Raw genomic sequence first — 16,494 nt, 5'->3', positions numbered from 1 at the left:
CTAAACATGCCATCACTGCTCAGATCAGGAATGCAACCAGAGAAAATGACAAACTTACACACCGAAGCAACACTAACTTTGGTGCCCTCCAATTGGCGTAAGCGGGTGTCATTACCTCCAGCGTAAATAACAATCTTACTGTATTTAAGCTTATCCTTAGCCGGCAGTTTTAATGAGGATTTGATGTCGCCCGTTCTGGCCCCTGGCAAACATTTGACTATGGTCGCTGGTGTCTCTAGTGCCACGTTTCTGACTATGGAGCTGCCAATTACCAGAGTCGGCTTCTCAGCAGGTGTGTTGCTGAGCAGGGAAAATCTGTTAGAAACACAGATGGGTTGGTGGTGACCTGTGGGCTGGGATCTAGGATTATGCTTTCTACATACCGTCACCCAGCTGGCCTGAGGCCCCGGCTGCGCGGGCTCTGCTGAAAGACTGTTACGGGGAGCAATCCTCAGTGGCTCCGGGTTGGCTAAGGGGCCTCGCCTGAGGAGTAACTGAACATCTGACACAGAGAGCAGGAGAGAGGAGACTCAGAGAGAGAAACAGCAGAACAGGTAGCCATGGTGGAGCTGACGCTAAGCTAGCGACCCCTTACCACTACGAGAAAAACCGTATAAGACATGGAGGGACTCCAAACGTTAAATGCAGCAACAGAAAATATATGTTTTAATGTCCTTATATAAGAACAAGTCAAAGATATCACACTAAAGAGAAATCAGATCAATCAAGAGAGCCTTCACACACACCAAACTACCCACCGAGTGCAACATTGAAAACAGGAAGTGACAAATACGCCTTATCACGCCTCACGTCCACCAACCCTAAAAACACAGACGAAATCTGCTGGTCCCTAAACCGGACCCCCCCTGGCTCCTGTCTGCTCATAGAAATCTTGTCCATGAAAGTTACGAGCAGGACCTGTGAAAAAAGGGCAGCACAGGTGGAGTCCAACATGCACCGGGAACAGGTTTGACTTAACACCAGCAATGCAAACCAGACTCCCGGTCTACCCATACAGAAACTGAATGTCCCCCCGGCCATCGTACTCCTGTAGCATACCACAAAGGACACCATGATGGACACTGTCAAATGCTTTCTCCAGGTCCACAAAACACAAAACCCTCGAGCACCCTGCGAAGGGTGTAAGGTCCGGTCCCCCTTCTTATGAAGAGGGGGCCACCACCATGGTCTGTCAGTGGGTGGATGACGGATTGTAGTGTAGCGCTTTGGTGTCCTCGGCCTGATAAAGCACTACATAAGTGCAGGCAATTTACTCCATTATCAAAAACAAAAAAGCATTGACAAAAGTATTCATTCCAAACTTTACATTTGGTAATGTTTTCATTTTGATTGTAAAAAAATGGGGTTTGAAAGTTTTCACCATTTTCCACACTCCTCATATTATATCAGCTCCACCAAAAAAAAAGCCACCTGTTTGAGAGGCCCACTGGGAGGCCTAAGGCCAAATTTCCAGCAACATGTTAGATTCTATGATTAACATTCCTGACCGGGTCTCATTTAGCAGCTCTGTCAACAGGTGGACGCAGGGCAAGAAGCGGCTCTCAGACAGAATAATTGGGGGGAATTCTGACCATGTCCTTCATCAGTGCTAATAATGAGACAGGTGAAAGAAGGGATAGAATATGTCAGTTTCTGTCTGTTTCATCCCCTTTCCAACCCCTTCTCTTGTGTAAATAGAGACAGAAGTACATGCACTGTGTGTTTGTTAGGATTGGGATAAAAGGAAGTAAGCGTTAAGGTGTCACAAACGAAGTTAAAAATGTTACTGGTGTCATTGAGAACATGCTTCCTGTACTTTTTTAAACTGTAAAAAACAAAAACAAAGGGGAGATTTAATTTCTTTCCAAGGACCTGGGGTTAGAAAATCCTGTGAAAGCAACAGCTGTTGTTTCCTTTACTCCAAACAAAGGCCAGTGACCCGTTGGAAGCTGATACGCCAGTCAGACAGATGTAAAATGAAACGGCTGCAGAGAAATGAATCAGTGCTCAGAGCCATGAAAATTTCCTGCTTTACAAAAAGTTAATCCAACGAGCAGAGACATTTTTTATCCCTTTTGATTTCACCCAAAAAGCTGAAAAAATACTTGTATAGTCAGACAAAGAACGGTTAATTTATTCAGCTCAGCTGCCAGCAAGGAGGTGCAAAACAAATGAGTGAAGAAAAGCACAGAAAATGTGACACGAATACAAGACTTTCTCAACTTGTGTTTTTGTTGCACTTTACAGCTAATAATCTAAAGGGAGGGGAGTAATTTATCTCCAAACCACACAGCGGCATTTTTATTTAACAAACACACAAGCTTTATTTCAAGTGTTTTGTTTTGAAAATCTGGAAGCAATTGTCTGGCTCATAAATCCAACTGTAGCCATTGTCATGATGCATTGAGCAAGACATTATGCTGCTACAAGCAGAGAAACATTGTCTTAAGACTCAATGTCCCTGTCAAAGTGTGGAAAAAAATAGCTTAACAGTGTGGATGATGTCATCTTAAAGCCACAAGTTGGTCACTAATCCAAATATTTACATCTTTCTCTCTGCAAATCCAGTTTGGGGGTCTTGTGCTTGGCTGTCTCCCTAAATATTCACACAGCTCCAAGTCAAACAGACATTCATAAATTCGCCACTGTGTTGTGTCATAGGTTTTAGTAGACATACACAAGGTATTAGAATTCTACATAGTTACCATGGGAACCAGCGCTAGGAGAGGACTCAATGCAGTAACAATGCTAAAAAAACTACAGTGTTATGTCTGACTCACTCTCTGCATAATTGATCAAATCAAAGCTGTTGGATTATGGGTAATTTTATGGGTACAGATTATTTTATAGGGATTTTATGTTATCAACAAAGTTCTGAGTAATTGTTAAGGGAAATGATACATTGTTTGGAATTTCTTTTACAAATTAAAATGGTGGCAGGCAGCTCCCACTACTCTGATACCACTGAATAAAATATGTTGCAACACGTTGCCTTTACCAGTCACTGAATAAGTGAACAGACACCTCCTGTGATGAATTTAATTTAATCAATATAAATACATTTGTTCTGTGAAGGTCTCAGATGTTTGTTAGAGAACATTACGGAAGAGCATCATGAAGACCAAGGAACACAGCAAACAGGTAGGGATAACGTTCTGGAGACGTTTCAAGCAGGGTTCATGTTATGGAGAAATAATTGAAGCTTTGAGTATCTTATGGCACTATTAAATTAACTGTCTGAAAATGAAAAAATGAGTTTGTATGGAGATAAATTAACATTGTCAGTCACCCTGAACCTGCCGACCTCTACAATAAAACATAATGGTGCCAGTATCATGCTAAGGGGATTTTTTTTTTTTTACATACTTTTGCGTAATAAAGAAACAAAACTGTATGGAGTAGAAGGCATGTGATTACCATTTTATTAAGCACAGGCTTTTTGTACAAATAAGACAGCTGAGATAGCCATAGGAATAATCGTTCTACATCACAGGCCCTGTCATACCTGCTTGTGTTTTTGTAATATTACCTGGTCTGGTCCTTTGTTTTCTGTCTCCCTGCACCCCAAGCCCACACCTGTTCTGTGTTTTCCCCTGATTGTCTGGTCACATTTGTCATTGGTTCTCCCTGCTGTTCAGTTTTGTATTTAAGCCCGGTTGTTTCCGTTGTACCCCGCTGGTTCCTTATGTGAGATTATGTCTGATCTTATGTGTTTGCTACTCTGTCTGATCCTGCCAGGAACTCCGGGCTTCAGGAGTTCTTCCCCACATATTGGTCCATCAAGAACCCACTTTATGACAGGCCCACGCTGTCGATGGCTATGGCACTAAACAAATTCTAAATGTAGCAAAATCAGAGCATGCAAGAAGAATGCACATAGACTAGGTTGTCTATGTAGTGAAATGCAACACTGCTAACTTCTGTTGATTAAAAGGTTATGTAAAAAATGTGTTTTGTGTCAGAATTTTGCTACATTTAATGAGATGCCGCCCCTCCTAGCCACCACCTGTTGAGGTGTACAATAGGTCAGATGGCAAAGCAAGGCTCCTATAGTTTTAAAACTACAGTTGCCAGGCTCTGAGTGGTACCTAAGATCTCATATATAAAAAGCCAGCTGATTCTAGCTTGTTAGACTCCCAGTGATAATTTACAGTTCAAATTAAATTAAAATGTAAAAATATTTTAAATATATTAAAGCTGATGTGTCCTTTTTCTTTTCTTTCAGCCTTCAGGCATGGTTTATGATTTGTAAATAGTAAAATTATATTTGGGTTTGATCTGCTCTGGCCATTGTGGGCCTTAATATTATTGTAGTCGCTCTTGAGTTTTGTTATCTTGTCTCTGCGAAAACTTTCTCGTTTCTCCTGGTCCCATGGCCAATCTTTCAAGTGAACAGCAGTCTCTTCACGTTCCATGTAGTCCTTACTCAGCCCCGCTCATACCTTCTCAGGAGCAGGGACCAAAAAAGTAGGTGCCGGTATGGAAGAAATACTAATGGAAACGCTTGCAGTGGAGTCGAGTAGGGCTAGTCGAGTCCAGTTCAATCATACATTGCCACCTCCAGGAAGGTGTCTGTGAAGAGAAAAAACAGAGAGGACATAATGTAGCAATAACCAAAGACGCATAATTGGGGAGTAGTAGGAGAAAGTAGTAGAGTGAGGAAAAGTGGTTAGTATGTCCTTCAGAAGCTTAAGCTTCAGCTGAAAATGATTGTTTAATTCTAGTCTTAAAGGTAGAAAGGATGTCTGCCTTACAGACAGAAGCTAGGACCTGGTACCACAGGAGAAGATTCTGGTATAATATGTCGGCCATTCAACTTTTAGAAAATATTTAAAACAACAGTATGCCTGCAGTCTGAGACTCAAGTGCTCTGATGGTAACATATAGAACTTGATTATTAAGAGCTTTATATGTAAGAAAGAGAATTTAACATATTGTAGACTTAACAAGGAGCCAATTAAGAAAAGCTAAAATTGGATGATATCTCCTAATAATTCTCATCAGAACTCTTGTTGCAGAATGTTGGGTAAGCTAAATTTTGATCTAGATTAATGGCTTGAAAATCAGTGATGTCTTTTAAGACCTGTCATGTTTTGTGTATATTTGTGCATACAGTAGAGCGTTAAAATGCATAAGCATTGTTGCTTGCTTGTTGTTCAAAGCATTAAACTATCTGGAGGTCATACACAAAGGTTCTTTAAGTGTAATGTCCTTGGTATGTTCATGTATGCCTGCTTTGTGTTACTTTTTGCATTACTTTTGCTGACAAAAACAACCCTCCTTTTTCTCTGCCAAATTTGCAGCCTGTTCACTTTCACTCCTGATCATGGCATCCCAGCAGGCGCCCTCCCCCCAATGCATGTAAGCACGCACACAAGTCCTTTTTCTAGCTCCAGACATTACTAACTCCCATTTGTACGGCACACCCTCCTGTGCTGTTTCTGCAGTGTCCTTAACGTGACATATAAGCAGTTCAAGAATAGACTCGCTCAGCTCTCTGTATTTACTAACAGGCTGCTGAACGGGATTTTTATCTGTGGGCTGAAAGAGAATTACACAGGACGGTGAAAAGAAAAATAAATACATCTGCCTTTTACTTCTGCAAGATTATGATCTTGATAAGTTATCTATCTTGTTTGCATAGTTCGGTTGTTTATTCATGTTCTGTTGACTTACTATGTATCATCACATTGTTTATAGAAAACCCTAAATGGAAAAGTGGGGCATCTATTTATGTTTGTACTCTGTTTCAGATATGAATCCCAAGGGCCAATAAAATTTTAATATTTTTGGAATCACAAGTATGAGGGGCTGCAGAAGAAGTGGAACATCTCCGTTTTGCGTGTTTTCTTGTTTATGGATTCAATCTTTCTCCCTAAAACAATGCAGATGCATCTGAAAGCCTTCCTGCTCCATTATAAAGTGAAGCACAAAGAGAGCTTTATTCCTGACCCTGAATCACCAGTCGAGTTCTCAGTTGCTTTGCTAAACTACACCATTGTGTGCATGGCTATTGGTGCCCAAACTGGATTGTTCATTATAGGTCGAATTCATGTCAGCTCAGTTTATTACAAATTCATCACATTTACAGCTTTATCGGCTGCCGGGTTAGTTAAGTAATTTTGGGAAAGACATTCAAAACAATAGTGGCCTTTTTGCTGCCTGTTTTTTGTGTATAGCAATTGCGGAGGAGATACAATAAAGTAACACTGTATTATGAAGCATTGGCCCCAACAAAAAAAAAAAAAAACTAAACACCTAAAATACTCCTTTTTTGTTTGTTTATGCTGGATTTGCCACTTTTTAAATTAAGTGATTGCTTCCTTTCCCAAGCTGCACTCAGCACTTCTTTTACAACCACTTGTTGGACTTCAAACACAGACGTCCTCTGGCCTGAACCTCTTTCAGCAGAGGAGTGAAGAGCGGGATGCCGAAAGCTTTCGCATGTGTTTGCTCTGGGGATTTTGCTTGAAGATGTTTACAAATGCCTCTGCAGGAAGCACAGCACAAAAAGAGATCTAAAAGGCAGTGTTTACAAGGTCACACTGCCTATATGGATCATTTACTAATCTGGTGAGTACACAAAAAAACCTACAGTTACTGAACAGACTATGTATGCAAACTGGACTGGACTGACACCCAAAAAAGCATTGATAGAGTATTAGTTAAGCAGGTTTTGGTCTAAAGGTAGTTTTTATGCTGCCCAAATAAATGAATCACTTACAGAAACAAATAAATAAATGCCCAAATAAAACCACCACTTACAAAAATAGTATGATTTAAAATAAAAAAATAAAAACAAGAAAAAGAAACATTTTGCAGTGCCTTGCAAAAGTATACCTGCCCCTTAAACTGTTTCACATTTGTCACATTACAACAACTTTAATGTATTTTATTAGGAATCTTATGTGATAAATACGACGTAGTAAATAACTTGGAAGTAGAAGAAAATTGATTCATTGTTTTGAAAGTTTTTAAATATAAAATTCTGAAAGGTGTGGCATGCATATTTATTCAGTACCACTAAACCTGCTACCTCTAAATTAAATCCAGCTGCAACTAACTGTTTTCAGAAACCACCTAATATGTAAATTATTCACCTTTGTGTAATTGGTGTAATTTCAGTATAACTGCAGCTGTTTGGTGAAAGCCCATAAGGAATGTTTTATATGAAGCCAATTTAAAACAAACTGGTTTCATTGTCACGTGGATACTTGAGGATACCGAGCTATAGCTATTTTTCGAAGAAAAATCGTCAAAAGGTGGTTCTAAAATGTCTGGGAGTTTGTCAAAAACATTTGAAAACCATTTTCTTTTCAATTCACAACTATGTGACGCTTTGTTTTGGTTTATCACATGAAATCCTGGAGCAAAATCCATTGCCAACGTTGTAATCCTTGCTCCTTCCATCTTCCTTTAACTTTTAAGGCTCCTATTTGTACTCTGGTTAACAAAGCCTCTCGAGCTTATGCTCCAAACAACATATTTATGACCTACAGTCTGTATCAGGGCTGTTCTGTGTGAGGCTGTACTGCTGCCTGCTCTCTTCTGAAAAGAAAAAGGGAGCATAAAAGAGGAAATGAATGTGTGAGGGATGAATACGTGGCCCTGGGGGTCAGTTTAATGGAGTGAGACCCCCGGCCCCTATTGACTTCCACAGCTAAACTATTAACTCCTCACAATTCCCAAGCTTTGGCCTCATTATTCATTTTCAGGGTGAAAACATTTTGCTGTTTAAATAATTAGTGTCATTTTAATTCTATTTTTGTTAGCAAAAAAAAAAAAAAAAAGCAGGAGTTAAATGTTAATTTAGGCTTTAGACTAAAAATTCTCATTGCCATAAAACCTAATACGATTAATTTGATCAATTAAATCAAATGCAAAATGGACAAGTGCTTAATATAATAAATGTATCTCTTTAATTGTTATTATTTGTTTCTCAAAAGAAAATCCTTTTTTAATTTTTTTGTTTATTTTCTCGTACTCTATACAGGTTATTTGTCCAAATAAATCTGCAATAAATGCATTGTGTCATTATTGTGAGTTTTAATTGCCATCCAGCATTCTAATGTATTTTTATGGAGCAAAATCAAAGCAGAAACACATGGAATACTTTAGTTACTACCCCGTGCTAATAAGATTGTTGCCCAGGGAAAATATTTTGTTTTTTAATGATATATAAATCAGTAATTCTGGTGTTCTAGTTTATCATTGTTTGCACTTCTACAGAGTTTTTAGATGGTCCAGAGCATTTTAATACTGCTTGCTACCTACATAATTTATATGAAATTGGGGGAAAAAAAATATTTTCATTTTCATCTAAATATTTCATTGGAAAAGATTAATCTTATGTAGGCAATCAAATATCAATGACATAGTGGACATATTTTACTAAGGTCTACAATTCTGGCCCACCTGCATGTGTAGCCACAGGAAGTTCTGTAAACGAGTAAAGAAGGATCAGCTGACCCAAAGCAATGCAATATTGAAGGATTAAACAGAGCAGAAGACAAAAATCACAGATTTTAAACCATATTCATCTTCCTTCTTTTATCACCACATTCTGTTATCTTGAGAGGAAAAGAGAATCATCTCATCACAATGTAAAGAATGTTATTTTGTTTCGATAATGAGACAGTTTTCTGATTATCTCCAGTAAACCACTGAAATATATTTTGGGCTGTTGTCTGCTTTCAAAGTATACTGTACTGTGAACATGTTTCTGTCATATTTAAGTGTAAAGATCTTCAGAGTTCATACAAAAGCTGTTTTTAATAATTTCACTTATTGAAGTAAAAGCTACTCAAAACAACAACAGGAAGTAGGCAAAAAGATTACAAATACAAACACATCATGCTCCAGTCTAAAGAAATTCCGCAACAGTTAGAAAAGTCATTGAAATTTATCAGTCTGGAATGTGTTTCAAAGATATTTCTAAGACATTGGAACTCCAAGCTACAAAGAAAGCTATAATACATACATGGAAAGAATAAAAATTAAACCCTGAATTCAAGGAGAAAGACAAACATAACCAAGAAGAGGGACACAAAACACAGCTTTACAAACCAAGCTTTGTTAATGTGCAGAGGCAGGGGATGACAAAACATTCCACAATCCAAACATTTCTGTAGATTAAGACTAAAAGATACCATTATAACATATTTGTAAGTACAATTTGTTGCAACACAACATGAGATTGTGTTGTACTAAAAACATATTTTGTTTTCTTTGTGTTTGTGTTTTGAACATTTAGCTAAAATTGAATGTAACTTTGAAAAGCATGCAATTAAGATTCATTTTTTCAGGAAGACTGAAGCATAGGCTCCTTAAAAATTCATGTGGCCTCTTGAGATGTCCAGCTAGCTAAGAATCCCACTGACTTGGCTGTATGAGTGTGTGGGTGTGTTTGTGAGAGGGGGGATGTTATCATTAACAAGTGAGATGGGTATGTTTCTTTAAGACAATCCTATAAATGCTGGCCCGGTCACCGCCTCCTGCACTCGGAGGGGGCTGGATGCAGTTTGAGCTTTCTTTGGTGGGTCAAGCAAACCATTGAAGTCTGAATGGGCTGCCATGGCAGATTACTCTGCACAGCTGTCCCCCTACCGTGGAAATTAAGTTATGCCCTGTGTCAGCAAGTATTGTGTTTTCTCTGCCCATCCCCCATTGTCTTTACCCGTATCCTCCTCTCCTTTAAATAGTTGAGGCCCTACAAAGGTGCACGTATATACAGGAGGCTTTCGGAGGTGTAGGTCATCATGCCAGGAAAATTCAGATTAGTAAACTTGGAATAAAACCAACCTGCATTCCTCCATAAAGGAACACATTTCCTGTTGCAAATCAATTCATGTGCATACACATAAAATCTGCACATATAAAGAAAAAATCGTACAGTCAAAGGATGGCCTTAACTGTTTGTCTCAGTGCTTCTTGGACAGCGTCCTGCTGCACTTGTGGCCCCTGCTTCAGGTTTTGTTTATTTGTGGGGGAAGTTGTTTGTGTTGTGGTCACAGTGAAGGACAAACACTCCAGCTTTTTCAGCGATGTGTGAACATGCTGAGGACCTCCCTCTACAAAGCCTGCTAGGCAGCTGGACCTGAGGGCTGTTACAGGCTGCAGGACACTTAAGTGTCACTAAAGTTAAAGGTAAATGGAGTACATTTTGTATGCTGCAATTAGGTAAAGTTAGACACATTTAGAAATTTCTTCACAAAGTCAAGAACTTCTCATCCTAAGTTACCAGAAATGTATTTTTAAGAAGATGCTTTCACACGTGAACAATCGCTTTCAAAGCCAGATCTAGACACATGTCAGAATCATTTATACAGGGAAAAATGTTACCCAGAACAACCTGCCCCTATGTGAAGTAATTGCTTAGGATGTTAAATTATGAATTAACTGTTATCAACCACATTTATGCTTCTCATTTACTGGCCACACCCAAACTGATTACTGCTAGATCTGTAGCATCAATAAACCTCTTAAAAAGAACCTTTATGACAATAAGAAGTAAGCAAGAGATCTTATCTTAAGAAGGCCGGCACATCAAAAGAAAAGTTCAAGAACAGATGAGAAAAAAATAAAATCTATTATTTTGGTCAGGTTTACAAAGCTATTTTCAAGGCTTTGAGACTACAGTGAACTACAGTTAGAGCCACTGGAGTAAACATGGATCAGTGGTGAATCTTTGCTGTAGTCTCCAAGAGCGTTTCAGAGTGTTTCAACAAATCACTCAGGAAGTCACAAAACAAACCAGAATAACATTCACTGCATTGCACCATTCACCTGACTCGGTTAGGGTCAGTTTTCATGACTCAACAATAAGAAAGAGACTGGGCAACATTGGCATTCACTGCTGACTAAACACAACATAGAGGCCGGTTTCAAATTTCCCAAACAACAATCTGATGATCTCCAAGATTTTGAGGAAAATGTTTTGCGGCAGAACAAAAGTTAAACTTTTAACTTTTAAAAGCCATAGACAAATCTGGTGTAAAAACTAAAATTGGTCTATTTGACTTTTTACATTAATAATATTGTTGTAAATGTACCTGAGTTAGCCAAAAGGCTATATTTCATATGAAGTCCCTGGACAGCAAGAAAAAATGTCATAGAAATAAAAACAACAATGAAAATATAACTATACAGAAAAGACTTAATGACAAGTGCAATAAGCATACCCCAAATTATATACTACCAAATAATAATAAAAAAAATGATAAAAGTACCAACAGGTACTTTTTTGAACAGCAGTGTACAAATCTCACATATGATTCACTGCTACGAAATGCACCTCAGTGCATGCAAATCTCAATATACCACTCTATGCAGATGATCTGTCTGCACTGACAAAGATTTATTCATCTCCACATGATGATGGTTGATTCTTAAAAATTGGAAAAAAAAAGTGAGAGGATGAGGTCACAACAAAAATAACATACCTTGTTCTGATGCAGTACATCAACTGTGAATGTTACACTCTTCATTCCAGCACATGCATATAATACAGAATGGTGGCACATTAAAAGTGACACACATTACACCTAGAGTGAAGTTTGATGTTACTTTAACCTTGACACACAGTAAATATGTTTAATAAATTCTCTATTTATTTAACCCTGAACAAATTATTTGACATTGTTAACAGTTTGGCTCAGATATATCTTTATATCATCTTGTTACCTCTATCTCTCAGATGCAACTAGGTCTTTAACGATCTAAACCAGGGCTGCAGGAAGGGGGGAAAAAAACAGCAGTGATACCAGGTCATCACACCATCTAAACCTGCTTCTTTCTGTATTTCTTTCTTCCTCCTGACACCTACTAAAGTGAAAAATAACCTGGATATTTGCAAAAGACATCTTTATATATATGTAGATCTTCAAAGTGTAAATAAGTACTTCTGTTTAACAAGAAGTTGGGTGCCTCACACACAGATCACCTGATTTGTGAGTTTGATGCTCTTTACTGCAGCAATTAAAGATTAAAACCCAATGCCATTTTTCCAACTTTTGTTTTAGTTTTTTATCTATTTAAAATATAATAAACAGTTTAATAAGTTATAATCAAAAAGCTTCCAGACCTTTATGTGACAAAAACTAAGTACATTTTTGATGGTTTCATAGGAAAAGTAGCAGTGAAATGCTGATCATCAAATGTACCTAACTGATCAAGCCCTTTATAAAAGCTGGAGTTTTGGTGGCTTGCTGCTCTAGAGTATAGAGGTGGGTGCTAGCACAACGTCTAAAGGTAAGTCATAAGCAACAAAATTAGAGAAGCAATTGTTGCTGCACATCAATCTATAAATGATAATAATGGTTATAATTCCAAACAATTCAAAGTCCCATTGTTCTGTAAAAATAAAGATTGTGCACAAGTGGACAACATTTAAGACCAATGCCAATATTCCCAGGAATAAACTTTTAAAAGCCCAATAGTTTGTTTTCTGCCTCTATAGGCTTTAGCATGTTAAATGTTAAACTTCATGGCAGCAGAATTAGCAAAAGATTGTACAACAATGGTGTGTATGAAAGGGTTAGCAGTGCTAAGTCTCTTCTCTCTTTAAAGAATGTGCCAGCATCAAAACAGGCGTCATTCTTATCTCACTGTAAAAAAGCACATTTATCTTTGGGTATTAATAAAATAACCTGGACCTGATAGTGTTGGTGAATGTAAATGTAATAAAGAAGAGACTCCTTCACAGATGGGCATCAGACATTTTTTTTTTTGTCATTTTCAAACCATTGCTGATGTTAACTGGGATGGACTGATGACCTATGTAGAGTTTGTCCTGAATCTGTTTATTGACTGCTACCAGTTCCCTGCAACCACAAACAGGATTAACCACGTATAAAGAAATTAACAGATGAATGATGATGCTGGCTTTTTGTAATTGTTTTTTTTTTTAAGGTTTCTGACAGTATGACATGTTTTTGTTTTATCTCACTTCCCAAGAAACTGTTTTGTAAATTTTACAAATTGATGGGCTCCTGGTTTAATTTTAAGCATGTTGGGTATTTTCTGTCATTCATTCTCGTTTTATTTATTTCAGCTGCAGTGAAAACGAATCAGCAAAAATTTGTTTCAGTCAAACCAGAAAAGCTCTCATCCAGATGTTGCTTCTGCAGCTTTGAGATACAAGTTCACACAAACACTTTAATGCTCAACTGTGCATCACGATTTTCAATTTTCAATTTTCAAAACAGTCTAGGTAAATATATCCACCAGCTACAGAAACCATTTTCTTCTTCTATGTACTCCAAAAGTATTTAAAAATATTTAATTAAAAGAAGATAAAGGGAATAAAAATGCATAGCAAAACTCAACTAAAAGAGATTTGTCATAGCAGGATGAAATGTTATTCTTCTGCAGCTTTAGCTACCCTGTTAATCTTTTTCTTTTCCTTTGTCTTTTTGATGTTTCCAACCTACACAGTTAGAGCCACTGTGACAAAACCAGTATGCAACACTTTGTGACCCCTCCCTTTATCAGAAACTCAACAGCAACATTTAAAACAGCGAATATATCCAATGGCTGCCTCAGTCAGGTAGCAGAGCTTTTTCTTGGTGACAATGGGATTAGTGCTGAGGGTTTTCTCTCAGGACCTGAGGTTTCGTGCTGCAGCTTGGGTAACTGGATTACAGGCCCTTTTCCTCATTTCAAAGGGTTGTGAACTCAACAGAGGTCTCAGATGAATCAAAGTGGCAGCTAAAACATAGTAGGGAGAGAAATAACAGGGGTTTCTTGAAAGTCCCTCTGGCATAGGCAATTTGGAGGTAAAGAAAAAGATCCAAAATCAATGATCTTTGTTTTGCTGTGGCCCTGGTATCTTCTGTATTACAAATTTTGTGAGCATTTCCAAAGCCAATGCGAGAAAAAGCATCATTTGAGGGAGGTACATACTTTATAACAACAAAACACATTTCAAATTATAGTAAAAAATCAAACCAATAATAGCAGAACACTGACTTTTAATCTAAATTTGAACCTCAACACATTAAATGCCAAAGATACAGCAGGGGCACAAAGGGTATTCGAGATGGAGACCATTCCCTCAAATACCCTGTGGTAATTTAAGGGGGATTATTTCCAAATCCTTTCAATGAACTTTCCACCTCAGTGCCTCCTCCTACAACTCACCCATTCCAACTGTCCAGCTACTTCTGCATCACTTTTTGTTGAACAAAGACAAAACAAATGCTGTGAGAACTATCGTCAGCGTAAATTAGCATTAGAGTTCATAGCAAGGTTTGAAAAGGCAGGGAATGCTGTTTATCAGTGTAACATTCAGGCAAAAAGTCCTTAAAGGGACAATTCAGGATTTATCAAGTGAGGTTCTTTTAAAAGATTTTAAGCAGTTAATATCTTACCTGAGGGTTCTGTAAACTTCTGAGGATCTGTCTATTTTGCAGCATTCACTTTGCATACACATACAAAACTCATATAATAAGTAATGAAATGGAAGTATAATCCGGGTGGAATTGGGATCAACAGAAATTGATTAGTGGATGCTGAGGTGCATAGTGTACAGAGGTTGTCAACTTTCTACAAAGACAGTAGCAACAGATCTCCAAAATTTATGTGGCCTTCAGATTAGTTCAAGAACAATATGTAGAGAGTTAATGGAATGGGTTTACATGGCTGAGCAACTGTGAGTTGTATGCATTATCAAGTCAAATGCAAAGCGTGGTGTAAAGCATACCACCACTGGACTCTTTTAAGCAGAGGAGGCATGTTCTGTGGAGTGACGAATCATCCCTCTCAGTCTGAAGTCCAATGGACAAATCTGGGTGTGCGCAGCAGAACGACACCTGCCTGACTGCATTGTGTCAAGTGTAAAGTTTGATGCATAGGGGAATATTGTGTAGGGGTGTATTAGTTTTGGGTATAACAAAAGTAGATCTAAAATAACACCACTCCACCAGCCAGGGAAGAAGGCTGGTGGAGCCTTCTTCCCATTAAATTGAAGATATCATAACAATAACACCCATTTTGAGCCACCTCAGGCATGGTTATTGAATGGTGTTCCAGGAAAGAACAACTCATGCAACTGTAAAAAGTGTGACAACCGACCCCGGACCACATTAATTCAGATTAATTGGTCCTGGAAGTAAAGTGGTGTAAAAGGAACAAATAGAAAAATGATTAATGTAAATAATATTTTTTTACATTTTACACTGCCTTACATTTCTTATGAAGTTACTCTGACATTTTACATTTTGTTCTCTGAACATGTTTTACAAGTGTCTCTTACAAAACAGTTCCACCATAAACTCAACTTTAACATGAGCTGTTCAATATGTGATAATGGTAAGAAACGATGTGTGTGATGCACCAATCTGTCACATCCTGGTGTGTTCTTGCTTTATATAAGCTTGTTGCACAGACCGTCTGTTCTCTGCATCAAACCTGCGAAACAATAAGCTGGTTTAACCATACAGTAGTCAGCAGAAACAGGCCTGTGTCTCTTGCCAGGTTGACTTTAACCCCCCACGCAACCGTCCTCCCAAAAAAAAAAAAAAAGATGTCTACCGATGTTCATCCTTCCTTTCAAAGGAAGACATCGGTGCTGCGTGTGATGGAATTTTGAAAAGTCAGCGCAAGTAAAGATGCAGAAAGAGGAGGAGCAGCAAGAGTGCCGCTCTGCTAGGTATGAATTGACGAGTATATCATATCCCATTGTAGACGGCACCATTTCATACTTATCAAAACATGCAAGAACCAACCAGAATTGCAACGATATGAAATGGCAAATGGAAGAAATGTGCAGCACCTGTAGTGACAGCTGCAGTGTTTAGCAAATAAAACAAGTAGTCAAAAAGATAAGGTGGCGTAAAAAGCAAAAATAATACCTCAGTTTAAATGAATACAATTTTATGGATTTTTATGCTGACTTACTTTTCTATTCTGACTGCATGTACTTTACATAACCTGTTCTCAGTATGTGCTTCACACAGGACGATCATCAATAGTCCAACATCTATGTAAAATGTAAATATGTGTGATTTCTATGTAAAAAAACAAACAAAAAACAGCTTTGTAATTTAAAGCAGTGTAAAACAAAGGTTTAGAAATTTTTTTATTTGGACTTGCTTAAAGAACTTAGAGGTCTGCTTTTGTTTTTACCCTTGCCGGACTTGCCATTACCATTAGCCTCCCCAACCAACTAATCAGGGTTTATGCTAAACTAAGAAACCGAGAGTTATCAACTGCAGATTAAACAGAAGGGGACTTGAACCTCACTTCAAAATTCTGAAGTATCCTTTTAAGAAATCAAAACAATGCAATGTAACGCTGTTTCACAAAACCTTGATTATATCTGTGTAAAAATGAAACACATAACATAAGCAGCTTATGCAGGAAAAACAAGGGCTAAGGTGAAATATTGCAAAAATTATGCAACTGTAAAAGAAGAGATATGATTTGCACAAAGAGATATGGACACTTAATTACTGGAAAATTATTTGCTTAAAAAGGCAGGACGAATGATTACAG

This window comes from Girardinichthys multiradiatus, chromosome 12 (genome assembly GCF_021462225.1).
Source record: "Girardinichthys multiradiatus isolate DD_20200921_A chromosome 12, DD_fGirMul_XY1, whole genome shotgun sequence".
NCBI lineage: Eukaryota > Metazoa > Chordata > Actinopteri > Cyprinodontiformes > Goodeidae > Girardinichthys > Girardinichthys multiradiatus.
This window is presented reverse-complemented; position numbering follows the sequence as displayed.